Source organism: Trachymyrmex cornetzi, unplaced genomic scaffold (assembly GCF_001594075.2).
Source record: "Trachymyrmex cornetzi isolate Tcor2-1 unplaced genomic scaffold, Tcor1.1 scaffold269, whole genome shotgun sequence".
In the NCBI taxonomy this organism is placed as follows: Eukaryota; Metazoa; Arthropoda; class Insecta; order Hymenoptera; family Formicidae; genus Trachymyrmex; species Trachymyrmex cornetzi.
The window spans coordinates 38,157-55,094 of NW_017297365.1; the positions used below are offsets into that span (position 1 = coordinate 38,157).

At 35.7% G+C, this 16,938-nt stretch overlaps 1 protein-coding gene across 6 annotated transcripts in view; it reads right to left on the reverse strand.

Annotated features, from left to right (window-relative positions):
- Nucleotides 1-16,938, reverse strand: part of rhea (Talin_middle and talin-RS domain-containing protein rhea) — a 58,553-nt gene that overhangs the window by 34,730 nt on the left and 6,885 nt on the right. For all 6 annotated transcript variants that reach the window (XM_018508600.1, XM_018508595.1, XM_018508597.1 and 3 more), the window contains one exon: nt 8,507-8,617. The gene's annotated coding sequence lies outside the window, so the exon portion shown is untranslated. The remainder of the gene's footprint in view (nt 1-8,506; nt 8,618-16,938) is intronic.

Sequence of the window (16,938 nt, forward strand, 5' to 3'; positions counted from 1 at the left end):
GACGTCCGCGGGGGTGCAGCAGCGTTGGTGCCCGACCCCTTCAAAATTTCAGTGTCGTATCACGCTAGAGGACATTGCTGCAGGCCTTTTCTCGCCCCCTTCGGACGAAACAGTAGCGAACGTGTTTGCGCTGTGACTTTGCTCCATCGCGCCACCAAGATCCGGTGACGAATTTGGCATAGTAAATTGTAGTGATCGGGATGACACCGGTCGAATTTAAAGGACGATTACGAGTTTGCAGTTGCAATTAAACTAATGATGTCGCCACAAAGATCTTAACTTGGTACCTCGGTCGATCTTTCGCTACCACTCAATTGAAGCGCGAACGTTTCAATTTACGCGCGTGCTCGCACGTGTATAAATACCAAGTAATTAATTCGAGTAGTTACTTTACACGGCATTTACTACGCGAAACAAACGTATTTACTGAAAAAAAATTATTTTGATGAGCCAAAATTATTGTCAGATCTGTAGGTATCTGGTTAAATTTGTAAATATGGGTACTTCAGTAAAACCCTTTCTGTGTACTGATTATGCTTTTTACATTTCAGCGAATTTGATTTTTAGTTCCGCAACAGATCTAAAAGTTTAAACCACAGAAATTTAATTTGGCAAAGGAAATTGGAAAATTTAAGAGTCTTTCTACAATAGTTATTTTTCTTAGAAATAAAAGCGAAAGCTCTAGTATCACTTTTTTATTAATAGATACATTATACATGCTGCATTTTTCTCATTTTCAAATTTTTCTTCTCTCGTTCATCTCTCGGCATGAGAAAGTTCAACTTTACAATCTCTAATGCAGAAAAGTGAATAAAACAAAAATGTTACGTGGTACGCGAGTTATAACATGCTCTCTACCAAATACCTCTGTTTTCTCAGATATAATGACTACTAAGAAATTTAAATAAGTTTGTGCACATATCGATGCGTGAATCAAATTTATTTATACGTCAACACTTGACTGTATTTATTATTGCTAAATTCAATGCTAACCATTCGATTTGCACAAGTACAAAAATGTATTTTTTTCGAGGGGGTAACCACTAAAAAATAGATGTACACCTGGACTTCGGACTTCAAGACTTCACTAGAATTCATCGGAATTCATCGGACTTTGCTGGACTTCAACGGACTTCATCCGGAATTCATCAGAATTTACTGGAATTCATCGGACTTCATCGGAATTCATGAATTCGTCGGACTTCACCGGAATTCATGAATTCGTCGGACTTCACCGGACTTCGTTGGACTTCACCGGAATTCATCGGAATTCATAAATTCATCAGATTTCTCTGGACTTCATCGGACTTCATCAGAATTCATCGGACTTCTCTGGACTTCATCGGACTTCACCGGACTTCACCGGAATTCATCAGACTTCATCGGAATTTATCGGAATTCATCGGAATTCATGAATTCATCGGACTTCTCTGGACTTCATCGGACTTCTCTGGACTTCATCGGACTTCTCTGGACTTCATCGGACTTCACCTGGAATTCACCTGACTTCATCGGAATTCATCGGAATTCATCGGAATTCATCAGACTTCATCGGACTTCTGACAGATTGTACACCGGAATTCAAGAGTGATTACCCCCTCGATTTTTTTATATAACCGATTTCATCACTTTAATACTGGACTTTACGATTCTTATAATATTTTGCTTATATAATATAATAATATATGCCTCATTTCTCATTCTGTATAAAGGTTCGCTTCAATTTCATATAATTATGCTTGATAATTTGTTTTATTATTAGCAAGATTTTTATGTGCTGAGAATGATAACGAAAATTAAAACGTTTATATTTTTTATAAAAAAAATTTATATATACACACAACCTTCTTGTATTGGTTCTTATAAATATTTTATTATTTTTCAATTTATATATATATAAAACTATAGTTTTTAGAGGCTAAATCTATTCATATATTATTTTTATCATGTCGCCTATTACAGTTTAATAGGAATTTCACGTTAATCATGTCTAATCAGTGTTTGAATATCTTCTATGCGATAATCAACAATGAAGGAAAGAGAGCTTCGATTACGCGCGGGATCTGATAATTTTCTTACTTAGATGTGAGCTTAGGTCGCCGGCCGTACAAAGATTCGAAATAGACCCGCCCTTATCGGCCGCGGGACAGGGAGGGTGGATACGGGGAGAAGCGAAGGGATGATAATGCGAGTCTGCAGGCGGGAGGTCTTCTGCGAGAGAGGATGGGGAGTGTCACTCAGGAGCACGACGTGTAAGGGAATGGTCACCGTCCCGGGGGGTGAATTGAGATGTACAGGCAATTTATGCAGCGAGCGGCACTCCCGCCTGGAAGCTGGCGGAGCGGCTGCTTGACCATAAACCGCTTGCAAAACATCGCCGAGCTTTCTTCTTAAGGGACAAAAGAAAAAAAAAAAAGGAAATATGAAAAATCGAACACGGGCAACTAAATTTTCCCGCACGCGACCAATGCAATGTTATCGTCGTCACCGCCGCGGCAATTCACTCTGCTGTCAATTTGATGGCTTGATTAAGATGCTCATTACATTGATCTCTATTACGACTCATATACGCGTATATGATACATGAGAAACGCGATTATATCAAATGATATGAAAGTACATATTATTGTTCGACGAAATGAACATAATATAATTATTCGACGAATTGAACTGGATACAATTTTGTTAACACAGCCTCACGATAATTAATAGTTTTTAAATAATATAAAATATGGCCTTGCTTATAAGTATAAAGCACTCTCAATTTATTGCATTTTCTTGAGCAATAAAAGGCGGCAGTAAAAGCTAAAGGACTAACAAAATATTAAAATTGTTATAAAAATATTATTTTTCAATAAAACTTTTTACTTCAATAAAACTGTTTTTAAATTTATTTTTTATTAAATATAAAAGGTTTGCGTCAATTTGTATACAGCTGCTTTATACAATATTTATGACTGTAATACCAAGTCAGTTTTTAATCATTTTTCAGTATCGTACATATAAATACGCTACTATGAGTGTGTTATCACGTTAGTTCGACACGTTGTCAGATACTAAAACAGTTGTTATGATACGCATGAATAAGTAAGTGTATAAGTATACATATAATTCAGTACCAAAAAAAGTTATTAAATATAAAAGCAAACTCTATTTACACAAAAGTGACAAATTTTGCTGAAGTATATCAAAATATAGGTAGGTACGGATCTGAAAATAATTGTTGGACATTCAAATTGGTTGCTAAAATGTCAAAACTTTTTGAGGCATTTCTTACTATGCTTGAATTTCCTACATAATTATTTTGACGGTCTAACCAAATTATTTTCAGATCTATATCTATCGAAATTTTTAGATACTTCAGCAAAATCATTCTTTTTATATAGCTGTAACAGGAAAAACAATTCATATCACAATAAATTGAAAAATATGAAGCAATATGAAGGCCGTCTCTTATCTCGAAACAGAGATATTGACGTGCCTGCACGATAAAGTTATTAATAAAAATTTATTTGCTCTAAAGAAAAAATCGTATCAACAACTAGAAATCTGAGGACAAATAGCACCTCAATTATGTACTTATTATTAAGTTGTAATAAGAACAATAAATAAAATTATATAAACTAAGAAAATATAGTAATATTAACTATTTACTACAAATGATTAATATTACTATATTTTCTTAGTTCATTTAATTAATTTATTCTAATAAAAACGTAATAATATGTATAGTAGCGCTATTTATTCTAAAATTTTTATGTATATATAATTATTCCAGAAATTTTAAGGTTATTGAATTTTTGTATATTATAGAACTAAAAACTATACTGTCGAGATGCATCTCTCGTTTACTTTCGTCTTCGTTCCTCGAACCCAATGCATTGAAGGAACCATTTCATTAATTAAAATATCAGAAAATCTCAGAATGTTGCACCTTTTATTATCTATATGTTGAATGACTTTCTTTTTACAATTAGGAGAAATTGAACTCCGCTGCTTCCTCTAGTGGAAGTGTCGTGTATACTGCTCGCGGATAAGCGATTTTAGTGAAGAGATTTTAAATATATATTTTTTAAATAATATCAACAATGATTAATTAATTATTATGACATTATGTTTCATTAAAAAAAAATATTTGTCTAAACTAGGAAAATGTACAATATTGCATTATATCTTTATATATACATATATATAACACATATGTATAGTCTAGTCCTTGTATTCATATCTCACTTTTATCGATAAATGCGCATTTATTTAAATGTGTGAGTACAGATTATGCAATTACGTAATGTAGTTGAATCACTATTTCTCTGTCAATTAACTCTTTAAACTCTTTAGAGTAGAATCTACACTGAGAGAAAAATGTTTGGTATTTGTAACTATAATTACATATCACTATAATTATAATTATTACTACTATAATAATAATAACAGTAACTATGTATATAGTTCTAGCAACAAACATATATAGTTGGCAACCTAAAATGACTATAATTATAGTTGTTATAACCATAAAATAGTTGAAATTACCATAAAAATGATTCAAGTGACTATAATTTTGTAGTTACATTTTGGGACAACCATATTTTTTATATAACTATAAAATTATAGTCACTTGAATCATTTTTATGGTAATTTCAACTATTTTATGGTTATAACAACTATAATTATAGTCATTTTAGGTTGCCAACTATATACATTTGTTGCTAGAACTATATACATAGTTACTGTTATTATTATAGCAGTAATAATCATAATTATAGTGATATGTAATTATGGTTACAAATACCAAACTTTTTTCTCTCAGTGTAATTCTAAAGAGTGACAAAGAGTGACAATTGAGCCAATATTGAAAAACAGTGGCTCAATTATCAATTTTTAATAGTGAGATTTCACTCTTTAGAATTAGGTTTTACTTTAAAAATTTTAGAGAGAATAGTTCGTAAATATTGTTGCTGCGACTATATTTTTATAGTATTCGATACTATTTTAGTATTTATTACTTTGTAAAGCTAATTGCAGACACTTGAATTTCAAAGTTATCAATTTGTATATAGTTGCCAGAACTTATTTCGTTTTCTCTGTGCTAAGCCGGCCAGCAGAATGTCCTGCACGTGTAATAACGTGTGTCCTTGTTTCGCAATTGTGATCGGCGGAAATGATGGAAAGCATGCAAGTTTCTACATGGTTGGAGGGATAGAAAACAGAGAATGGAACGAATTCTCGTCCAGGATGAATTAAGGATCTACCCCTAAGTATGCCTCTGCTTTTCTTTTTGTCTGCCATTTCGCGCTCAGTCCTGTCCCTCCTCTTTCCATCTCTCTTTCTACGGCCATCAGCCCTTATCGCGGTAGCGTCAATCACTCTCTCCATACACGGTGAAACTTATCGTTCGATTAATCGGCCTGACAATGCGCCTGTCGATTCGAGTTACCCTCGGATTCGCGCGCGTGCGGTCAGTCCCCGAAAATGCAGCGCTCGTCCGACAACGATTTACGGCCGGAAAAGTTTTATAGTTCCCAATTATACGAAGGATCCTCTCACGTGAAATTGTTAGCGAGTGAAAGCGTAAACTATTAGAGCTTTATATTGCTTAAAATATTAGAAGAAATCTCTGTTATCGAATATAAATAGCATATATATTTCATAATTACTGGGCAACAAAAAAATTTTGGTCAAGTAACGCTAATCAGAATAGATACTTTTTACGGTTTTTGACGCGCTGCCGAATACAAATCCGTAAATAAAAATGTTCTATCACGTTACATTTTTGGGAAAAATGGAGTTAAAATCTTCCAGAAATACGTTCTTTACGTCTTTGAAAATTACCCGATATGCTATAAAGACTTTGGAATGGCTCAAATTAAAGTTTGAATATTGTACTTTAAAATAAAAATATTAAGTCTTTCATTATTAGCACTATTATGGAACTTCTGGCGTGCTTTGTTTTAGGAGTAAACGTCATATAATTGTATTTAGGCTCACAGCAAACCATTGTACATAAAAAGGTTTTCATTTAATAAAACAAGTCGACACAAGTGTCGTTTTATCTTTGTTACTCACTAAATATCAAGAAAGATAGAATAATGCTTGTGTTGACTTGTGCCACCAAATGGAAAGCACCAAAAAAAAATCAATGTGAAGGCACACACAGTGAGAAAGCACGTTCGTCAGATTTAAATTAAATTTTATGATGTTAAATCCACACCCATATTTTTTACAGTGTTTTAATCGAAGAAAGAATTAACGAATATATCGTACTCTGGTAATATTCATTTGCTTATATTATCTCGCAGATATATATACAATACATGCAAGACTGTATCGTTTATAAAAATTCTCAGTGGATCTCTCTGAAAGTTTACGATTTATCACGTATATCCCTTTTTTGTATAATAAAATGGAGAATGAAACACTATCTGAAAATGCATCTACGAAAATGGTTACGCTATTCGTATGGAGAAAAGTATAAAATGGCTGCAATAGTAAAAGTTACGATCAAAAGTGGCAACGAATGTCATATGTTCAACTTGTCATATAAATCTACACGCAAGTAGAACAAGTGTTGTCGGACTCGGTGTTTGTTTGCAGTTTCGATGTGTAGGCAGCTGTAAGTTCGGCGCCAAAATGTCTGGACCATAACGTTTCCATTGTATGGGCTATCGACGTTCGTACTATCCCAAATGTACACTGAGAGAAAAGCATTTGGTAATTTGTGACTATAATTGCATGGTATAGTTATGGTTAGAAGCAATTTATAGTTGTTACTGCTATAATGTTAGTAATAATAATTATATTTATAATTCTACCAAAAAATATAGTCGGCAACCGAAAATGGTCATAAACTATAATTAAATTATAATAATTATTTTTTTGCTCAGCGTACATATCACATATAAAATTTAAATATTTCAAATCCCATGAACAAAAAACTCCTCTTATGCATCACATAATGCTCAATTGTGTAATAAAATTTTCATCTAGATGGATCATCGCGATACTCCGAAATTTAGACGAGGTCTTTTCGAATTTTATTTGATATGTGTATTCAGGAAAGAATTGCGTAAGTGGAAATCTCCAAACTTCCGCTAGAAAGTCGAGAAAATAGGGAGAAAAGCAATTTCATCAAGGTCTGCAGAAGATTTTAATTTTGGATGATAGTAAGATGAGAAGGACCGTTCGTATCTTGCTTTAAACCTCCTATCGTGCTTAGGGCATTACATTGCGGAATTATCGAAGACGATCCGAATGAGACGGGTTCAGCAATAAACGACGGTTGATCCCTTCGAGCGTAGCTACAAACACAACAACCACCGATTCGAGTTTGGCCCGGTGGACAGATGTGCAGATTGCATGAACCGCAGAATGGAGATTAAAGATAATGCGAGGAGATACGAACGAATTGGTCAACGGAGACTATCGACCTTTTAACGCCATTTGCGACGGGCCATTTACCCATATTCTTATTAGCGAGCGACTGCAGCAACGTTCTCGGCAACATTATATGAAAAAGTATCTTCTCATCTTCCATGAGCTCTGAAAACACTCGGAATTTCGCTGAACCACAAAGGAAAACGAAATTGTACACGGAAAGAACGGTTTTGCTGAAGTATCTAAAAATTCAGCTAGATACAAAAAGTAATTATATTGGACATTCAATTAGCTATTTGCTAGAATGTCAAAACTTTTTACAGCATCATGCTTGAGCATCCCACATAACTACATATTTTGATAATCTAACATTCTCCTCAGATCCTAATTTTTAAATAAAGTATGTTCAAGGAGTAAAATCATTCTTTTTGTGTAAGAAATAATAGATGCTTTCCATTTAGTGACACAAATCGAGATACAAACATTTTATCTTTCTTAACATTCAGAGAGTAACAATAAAGATAGAAAGACACTTGTGTCGACTTGTGTCATCAAATGAAAAGCACCCTAAATATATATTAAGTTAATATTAAGTGACTTTGACGGAATTTTATGGTAAAGCTTCGAGTGAACCGAAACGTACATTCGCATGTATTGGCGTGTATTCACACGTCCTCAAATTGCTTACGCTTATACGGAGAAAAATGCATCTTCGCCCTTCTCATCCCTTCTTTTCTCCCTCCGATCTCGAAATGCCTATTCAAATTTTACGAGTCATATTTGTCGCAATTAAGTATTATATTTTCGGGCTTATGGCCCAGAAATATTCCATATTGAGCACGAGACGAGTCTCCTCGTCCTGGTATAAAGACAAATTTCAGGGGCCTGTGAGGAGGGAAAGGGAAGAGGGACCGAGGGTTACACGAATGAGATAGAGGGAGAAGAAGAGTGAGTGAGTTTATGGCACTTGCGGGGGTATAACAGGCACTTTCACGATTCGTCTGACTCACATCGAAGAAGCGAGAAGAAGAGGGATGCGCAGGATGGAGCTCCACTTTTACGAGGTTCTTCGAACGAGAAAGTGAGCCGTGAATACGATTTGCGAGCCGGAAGCGGCCTCTTCGCTACTTACCGCTCAAAGTTGTTCCTTACGCCGTTGCTGCTCTTCCTCTCTTCAGGTTTCTTGTGTGCGTGCAATCCAAAAATCCGCGTTCGCTCGTTCTCGTTACTCAGTCACGCGTATCTGGAAATTATTGAAGGTAACGAAATTAAGTTTCTGTACAGTATATCAAACGGATATCTTAATTCCTAAGCGGTATAATAAATTCACGTGGTACAGCAGATCAAATCTTCTCTTATTTATTAATCTTTAGAGGACCGACTATATTGGCTTTTGATGATTTAAGTAAATTTGATTGGATTTTTATTCTTTATATTATATATCGAAACTTCCTATCTGTAATCATGTAGAAAGAGAAGAGGAAGAGGGAAAGAAAAATTAATAATAATCTGATGCCTATATGCTTAGTGCGGTACTATAACACGTGATCATAGAACACCCATATGTCATTTAAGATAAATGCCATTACACGTTTTCGATGATTTTGATGTAGGAGTGAATGGGGTAATCGCGTATACCTAAGTGAAAAATTAAATAGAGCCGGCGATTGTTTATCATTTACAAAAGTCTTTATTCAAAGGATATTAACTTGTTGTATTTTAAAAATAAATAACTAGAGTATCTTTTGAATAAAGAAGACTTATTACTTGACAAATAATTTACAGTTTTATTTAATTTTTCTTTTACAATTAGATGTCCGCATTTCCTTTATTCTCGCCTAATAATACATTGTATATTATAATTATAATATATTAATCATATTATAATTGTAATATATTAATATTACGCTCAATATTGTATTTATAATTATATTTTTTTTATTTAACATGCATGCAACACATACATATAAAAATTATGAAAATTAAATGTAGAACCAAATATAGAATTAAAGTTACAATACAGTTCTTTAACAATTAGTCATCTACATTCTATTCTTTGCCTTTGAGTCTTCATAAAAACTTATTCTAGCAAAGTTCGCGCAAAACAAAGCCTCAGTAACCCTACCCACGCGACACCACCAATATGGAACGTGCCCGGCACGTGTCATCGCGAAGCAAGAGAAGAGAGATAAAAGTTCCGGAAACGGTTGCACCGCGATGGCAGAAGAATTCCCAACGATTCTTTCTCTCCGACAGACGACGACAGACGACAGTGAAGAGGGAGGATGGCGCCTCGAAGATTTTCGCAAATTTCGGACGCGTCGTTGGCGAAAAGATAAAGAAAGACGGTTGCTGTTAGCGAAAGCGGAGGAAGCAAGAGATGTTGATAGAGAAACGAATGTGGAAAAGCAGAGAGATGGAGCGACACGGAGGTAGAGAAAGAAGAAGAGGAGAAGAGGGTGAGAGAGAGGGAGGAGGGAGAGACAGGGAGCGAAAGAGAGAGAGAGAGAGAGAGAGACAGAAAGTCAGTAAGGGATGAGTGCTGGCGGCGTTATGGCGGGCGCCGAGGGTGGCGCCGCGACGCTTTGGCGCCTTCGACGCCGAGACGCTCCACTGATGCTGGCTGCATGTACCCACGCACACATCTATGTGCGCACCCTCTCGTCCCGACTTCTCCTCCCCCCCCCCCCCCCCTCCTCTTCTTCATCTCACCCTTTCTACAACGTTACTCTCTCTCCCCCGACCTGTACACATAGTACACGTACGCGCGCAATGAGAGTTCGAGATTCTATTTCACACATGCATACAGGCCGCTCCGGTCTCTCGTCACCGGCGTAGCGCTACCCCTAACCGCCGTGCTTATATACGGACATTCTATCACGAAAGGGAGCAAATAGGTAGAATGGGAGGGGGAGGTAAAGCGCGGGAGGGACGTTTAGGTGTGCATCAAAAGCGGAACTGGAATCCGTTCTTGACTTCGGGGGTGCGGAAAGGCGAGGTCACTCGTCTCTGGCGACGATTCTGAGGGTGTGGCATGCGTCAAGTGGGCCCGAGTCGTCTATCTGGGCCGTACTCGTCAATGAAATATATACACGTCCCGCGCGGGCAAGGCGGACAAGATGGATCGTTGTTGACATCTTAAGCGCTTTGAACAACGCTTTCAGTCGTTGCGTCTTTAATTAAAAGGTCCCGTATGAAGATAAATCGACGTGCGATCTTTTACACTTGTTTAGAAATCCTCTGGTGACACCGACAAAAAATCGCACTTTTTTTAAAGAGAGATAGTGCATTAAGAGAAATAAAGCGTATAAAATACTTCTTCATTGATCCACTGATTGATTAATGATAAATTTTCTTAATGAATAAATTGCTTCAACGCTCATCTACTAAATTCGCTTCATGTATCACAGTACTTTGTTTAATTTCGACAACGTGACATTCGTTAAAGTATTTCTTTTTTTTGTTAAAAAGCACCCCTCAAAATCTACACTGAAAGAAAAGTTTTAGTATTGTGCCTGACAAAATTGCAAGACAAAATATTGTGAGAGATTAGAAGCTCCATTTTTATTTACTGCTATAATATTAGATAATAATAATTATATTCATAGTTTTATATATACTAAAAAGAATATCTAGTTATCCTTATTCCCGAAAACGATTATAAAATGATAATTACATATAATCTTTTTAGTGTATATAAAATAGGTAGAATTATATATAAATATAATTATTACTAATATTATAGCAGTAATAACTAAAAATAAAATTCCTAATCATAATTATTTTACATGCAATAATTACAGTCATAAATACCAAAAACTTTTTTCAGTGTACACCATGTTTCTATAATCCCGATATGAATGATCTAAGCGCGGGACTGAATGATTCGTTTCCCTTCTAGCTTCGCGCTTGTAATGCGACAAAACTGCGAAACAGCCAACGACCTGTCAATAACCATGACATAGCGTCCTCCAGCCAACCGCGTACAGGCAGTACCCTATAATTTCGCAGCAGCGCGGCGGAACCGCCGCGGCGATAATGCCGCTCGATTGCGGCCGCATACCCGGGATTAGGCGGCGTTGATTGCATTTACGGGCGTGGAGGCGGACACCGAGAGACCGACGCGACGACTGCTGCTAATTAATCAAGCCGCATCGAACAAATTTTCTTTGCTGCAGGTTATCAAATTCGAGGCGTGAACACGCGGTCTGTTCTCGCTCCATCGACACTCCGAAATTCTTGCAGTGTGGCATTTGCGTACAGTAGAGCGAGAACGAAGCGAGAATGAGAGAAAGAAAAGAGAGAGAGAGAAATGGTTACTCAAAATTAATCATTGCGTCAATTACCGTGCACACAGAGAGAACGATATGCAAACAAGTGGGCGCTTGTTATGTAGTTGTTGTCTTAAATTATGACATGTATTACGAACCCAGACTACGTTGGCGACGACAACGAAAACGACGGTAAAGGAACGGATATCGCATTACGACAACGAGATATAACAAGGACAAGCAGAAATTGAGTTGCGGCTTGTTACGAATTTATTGTATCGCTCCTAATCTCATTCGCCGGGAACTTCTTGCTTCAAATGTACTTTCTTAGTTACGCGCGTCTCGCTGTTAATCCATTAACCCCATCGCGATATAATACAACGCAAACCGCGATAGCTGTGGCAAAATTCAACGCCCGTTGAATTTTACAAAACCGTGGAACACGTTGCAAATGTCCCGAAGATGTTATAAAAGAATCAACTTTGAATCAAATTTCAATCAGTGAAATTCAACTAAAAAAGAAAGAAAGTTTGAGCACCATATAATTAAAATACCGGTATTGTGCACGTCACTTCCAATACTTCCTATACCATATACCTTGAATTTATATATACACTAACGCAATGTTAGCTAGATTAGATATTCCACGTTTTATTTACTGATTATCAGTGGCTTAGGACCGATGTCATCAGTGATCAGCCCCTATCTAAATTATCCCATGACTAAATCTGATTCAGATTTAAAGAGAACGTTATTATTTTGGCGCAATATTTTTCATCTTGTAGCCAGATTAGTGCGACTGTTTCAAATAAATTAAATATTCATTTAAGTAATGAAGTACGATACTACGTATTTATCAAGATCTCTCGTTATGAGAAACGAAATATGGAATATTATTTCATCAATAGTCTAAACTCCATTGCACAAATCTAAGTATAGTATAAGTTCGCACAAATGTAACTCTTCGAGCAAAGAGTGCAAATAATAAAAAGTATGTTAAATTTCTTTTTTTAAATATAAGATTAAGGAGAGAAATATGTCCTTCAGTGTGCTCGTTAGCTAACAAACGATTTAACGCGATATACCATCGCGAATAATGCGTAATAAAATATCTCGATTGTCGTAAAAATGGCACAAGAGATAACTAATAAAGCGCGCATTGTGTTAGTCATAACGTATAATCCTGTAATGGGGTTGTTGCACACGTAGGTTATGCGAGGATCATAACGGTCGTAAATCCAATGAATCGTCCTATACCCGCCTCGCGCATCGATTCGTGAAAGATCCTCGTTTGCTCTAATGACTTGACGTTCGCGATGAAAGGTTTGTCGCGCAAAAGGCGACCTGAATTACAATACAACAAAAAGTCTCGCAGAAGAATCTATTAAACAGCAGCATGCACTTTCTCAAACAGTACTCACGCGATTTTTACCTTCCGAATTATAAACGACAGCTCTTATTTATCGCAAAATTAATTTGACTCTAGAATTATCGAGCGGTCATTATTGACCGTTTCTTTTTTCAGATTAATATTATATAATTTTTTAATAAACTTATACTAATGAAATATTTGCTTCTTCACTTTCTTTACTTTCATACTCTCTAAATCTGAATCAGTGGATAATTACTGACATTAGTGTATGCCACTGGTAATCGATGAATTAGGTGTGAGATCCCTAACCTAGCTAATCATTATTATGTGATCAACCTTGTTTTAGTGCTTAAATTCAATGAATATGGTATTGGAAGATTGAAATTAATGTGCAAATATCAGTATTTTAGTTATATAATACTCAAACATTCTTCCTTTTTTAGTTGAACTTCACTGATTATCAGTGCCAAGTATGCATAATTAGTGATTATCCCCTGATTCAGATTTAGAGAGTAGTAATTTATGTATTCACACTTGGGTCTTTCTTTTAGTAAATATAAGTATAAGACGAGTTGATACTTGACGAAAAAAGGACTTTCTTTTGCTAAAGTATTAGAAATATAACTAGATACAGATCTGAAAAATAATATTATTGGATGGTCCAAATACATACAGGTCGCTTAAATTTATTGCTAAAATACCAAAACTTTTTGTAACCTTGCTCATCATCATTGAGATTCCTACATAATTATTTTGATAGTGCAATAAAATTATGTTCAGACCTGTATCCAGCTAAATTTTTAGATAATCCATTGTAGCGATACCGTTCTTCCGTGTAGTGTTCTCTCTAAATTTCGTAGAGTAAAATCTCACTTTAAAAGAGTTATAACAATACTCAAAGTGCTGCTACTATAGAAAAAGAGCGAAAATATTTACACTATTGAATAAGAAGGCAGATTTTCACTCTTTTTTGGAGTGAGATTTCACTCCAAGAAAAAAAAGGAGTGTTAATTGATTATAGAGCTTTAAAAGAAATCTAAACGCGCTTTAAATAACAGACGAATTCGATCAGAATTACACAACAATACGTTATAGGCGATGAATTCGAGCTCGAGTTTAAATAATACACAGATTACTCGAATAATACACAGGTATATCGAACTAAAGTGTCTCAAAGTATCGAATTATTCTCGACATTCTCCGTCTCATCTGGGATGTCATCTGGAAACACGTTGACACGCGTAAAAGGATGGAATATGGCTACGTCGGTATACATGGGCGAACGCTACAATATATCCTTTCCCCCGAGGTCGCGGTAAAATCTCCTAATAAGTTCGGTAAATATCGGAATCGCTGTTATTTTTATGCCTCGCGCGTGCGCGTCCATTCGAGCCGATGACACAGGATGGAAGGTGTCTTAGGGCGGAATGTAAGGATAATCCATTAGATGCGTTGTAACCGAAAACCGCGCAAACAAGGGTGGTCTTGGATTAAACGTGACGGATGGACGGACGGGGATAGGGGCGGCTCTGGCACTCTCGGCTCGATGAACGATCCGCCAAGGAAAAACGAGGAATAAGATGTATCGAAAGACAGGTGGTAATAACGATACTAAGCGTGCGGGTACGGCGGGCGGATTTATGGAACGGCATGGTGACATACTGAAACATTCGACCAATCGTTATAGCGTGGAAGCTGAATTCGTGAAAACCGGCTGATGAACGGTGTTAGGCTCAGAACGCTTAAGATTGTTTCGCGAATACACAATCTACTCTCTAAATTTCTTGGAGTGAAATCTCATTCCAAAAAAGTTGAAACACTGTCACTATAGAAAAAGAATGAAAACATTTGCACTCTTGAATAAGAGTGGCAATAAGAACGGTAATAAAAATAGCAGATTTCCAAAAAGAAAGAAAGAAAACGTAAAAATCTACTACTCTTATTTAAGAGTACACTAAGAGAAAAATGTTTCGTATTTGGTTACAGTTTTAACTGTATTATATATTACTACAATTACGATTATTACTGCTACAATAATAATAGTAACTATATATATAATTCTAGCAACAAATGTATATAGTTGGCAGCCTAAAATGACTATAATTATATTTAGTACGACCATAAAATAGTTGAAATTATCGTAACAATAATTCAAGTGACTATAATTTTACAGTTATATTTTGGGACAACTATATTAATATAACTGTAAAATTATAGTTACTTGAATCATTTTTATCTGTTTTATTGTCATAATGACTATAATTGTAGTCAATTTATGTTGCCAATTATTAATATACATTTGATGCTAGAACTGGACTGCGTTTAGAATCGTCGTCCGGATGCACACAGATGTCATTTTATTCTTATTGTTCAGGAATGTTAAACAAGGATAAAAGAACATTTGGGTGCACCCAGATGATAATTCTGAACGCAGCCCAGTACATATAGTTACTGTTATTATTATTATAGCAGTAATAATTATAATTACAGTAATATATAATTATAATTACAGTAATATATAATTATAATTACAAATATCAAATATTTTTCTCTCAGTGTACAAATATTTTTACTGTTTTTCAATAGTAGCAGTATTTTCATTTTTTGGAATGAGATTTGTCTTCAAGAAATTTAATGACTAATACACATATGTAAAGTTTCTTTCGTAAAAGTTAGCATTATTATTGATAAAGTATTTTCAATCGATTAACAGCAATCAACGTTATTTTCCATATCTGGAAAACTAGAACGAGGGAGTAACGCGCGCGTTTTGGCATTGTATACCATCCCAGAAATTCAATAACATCGTCGAGTGGCTTGGCAGCAGTGTACGTGCTGAAGGAGTGCAACCCTAACGCAGGACAAATAGCAGATACTCTTTCCTATAGAGAATACACTCGGAGGCAGTCGATGCCCGCCGCAGCTTTGTCTTCCGTCAATCCGTGCTACATCTGGATTCGAACGGGAATTACGGGAAAAGATAGGATCGATGAGGATCAACGAAAAATTGCGAAACAATATGCAGACCTCGTTGCAGTTACCAACCTAGAAATTCCGCACGATTCCATACGCAATTCTAATTATTGACAAGATAGCTTCGTATACGGAAAAGAATGATTTTACTCAAGTACTTACAATTTTGAAATATAGATCTAAAAATAATTTAGTTGGATCTTCAAATTCATTATTTAGACCGCTCATAATGATAATGCTGTAAAAAAATCTTGACATTGTAGCAATCAATTTCAAACGTCTGTAATTATATTTCATTTCAAATGGTATTCTTACACATCAACAACCTGTGCTGGCTCACATTGGTTTTCTACTTTCCTACGATTTAAACATTTAGGTTAAAACATTATTTGGTATTGTAAGAAAGATGTTGGAAAATAATTAAAAACTTTTTTGATAGAATAGTTAAAAAGAACTTAAGGAACAAAAAATCCAAATTACAGACATAAAGAATAAAAATATGATTGCAGACAGAGAGTTAAATATTCGACACGATTATTTTGATGGTCCAACAAAATTATTTTCAGTTTTGTTCCTAGCTAAATTTTTAGATGCTCCAACAAAACCATTATTTCCGTATCAAAAAATTATTTCTGCGTAAATAAAAATATCACGTCGTCAATCACAAAAAAACTTCAATTTGCAAAGCTTTTAACATAAATCGCGAACCGCAAATCTTCCGTTTTATTGCTCTCGTTTCCAACAAGGAATGACTTGAACCGTTCTTTCAATCAATGACACAATTGTGATCTAATGCTATCCATTCAGGATCTGCGTACGCGCTTCGTGCACATGTGTGGCCTTCAAACTGGTTACTATCAACGTGCGCGCTCCGAAGCGCAGCATCCGCGGGGTGTACACGCACAATCTCTCACACACAATCTCTCTCTCTCTCTCTCTCTCTCTCTC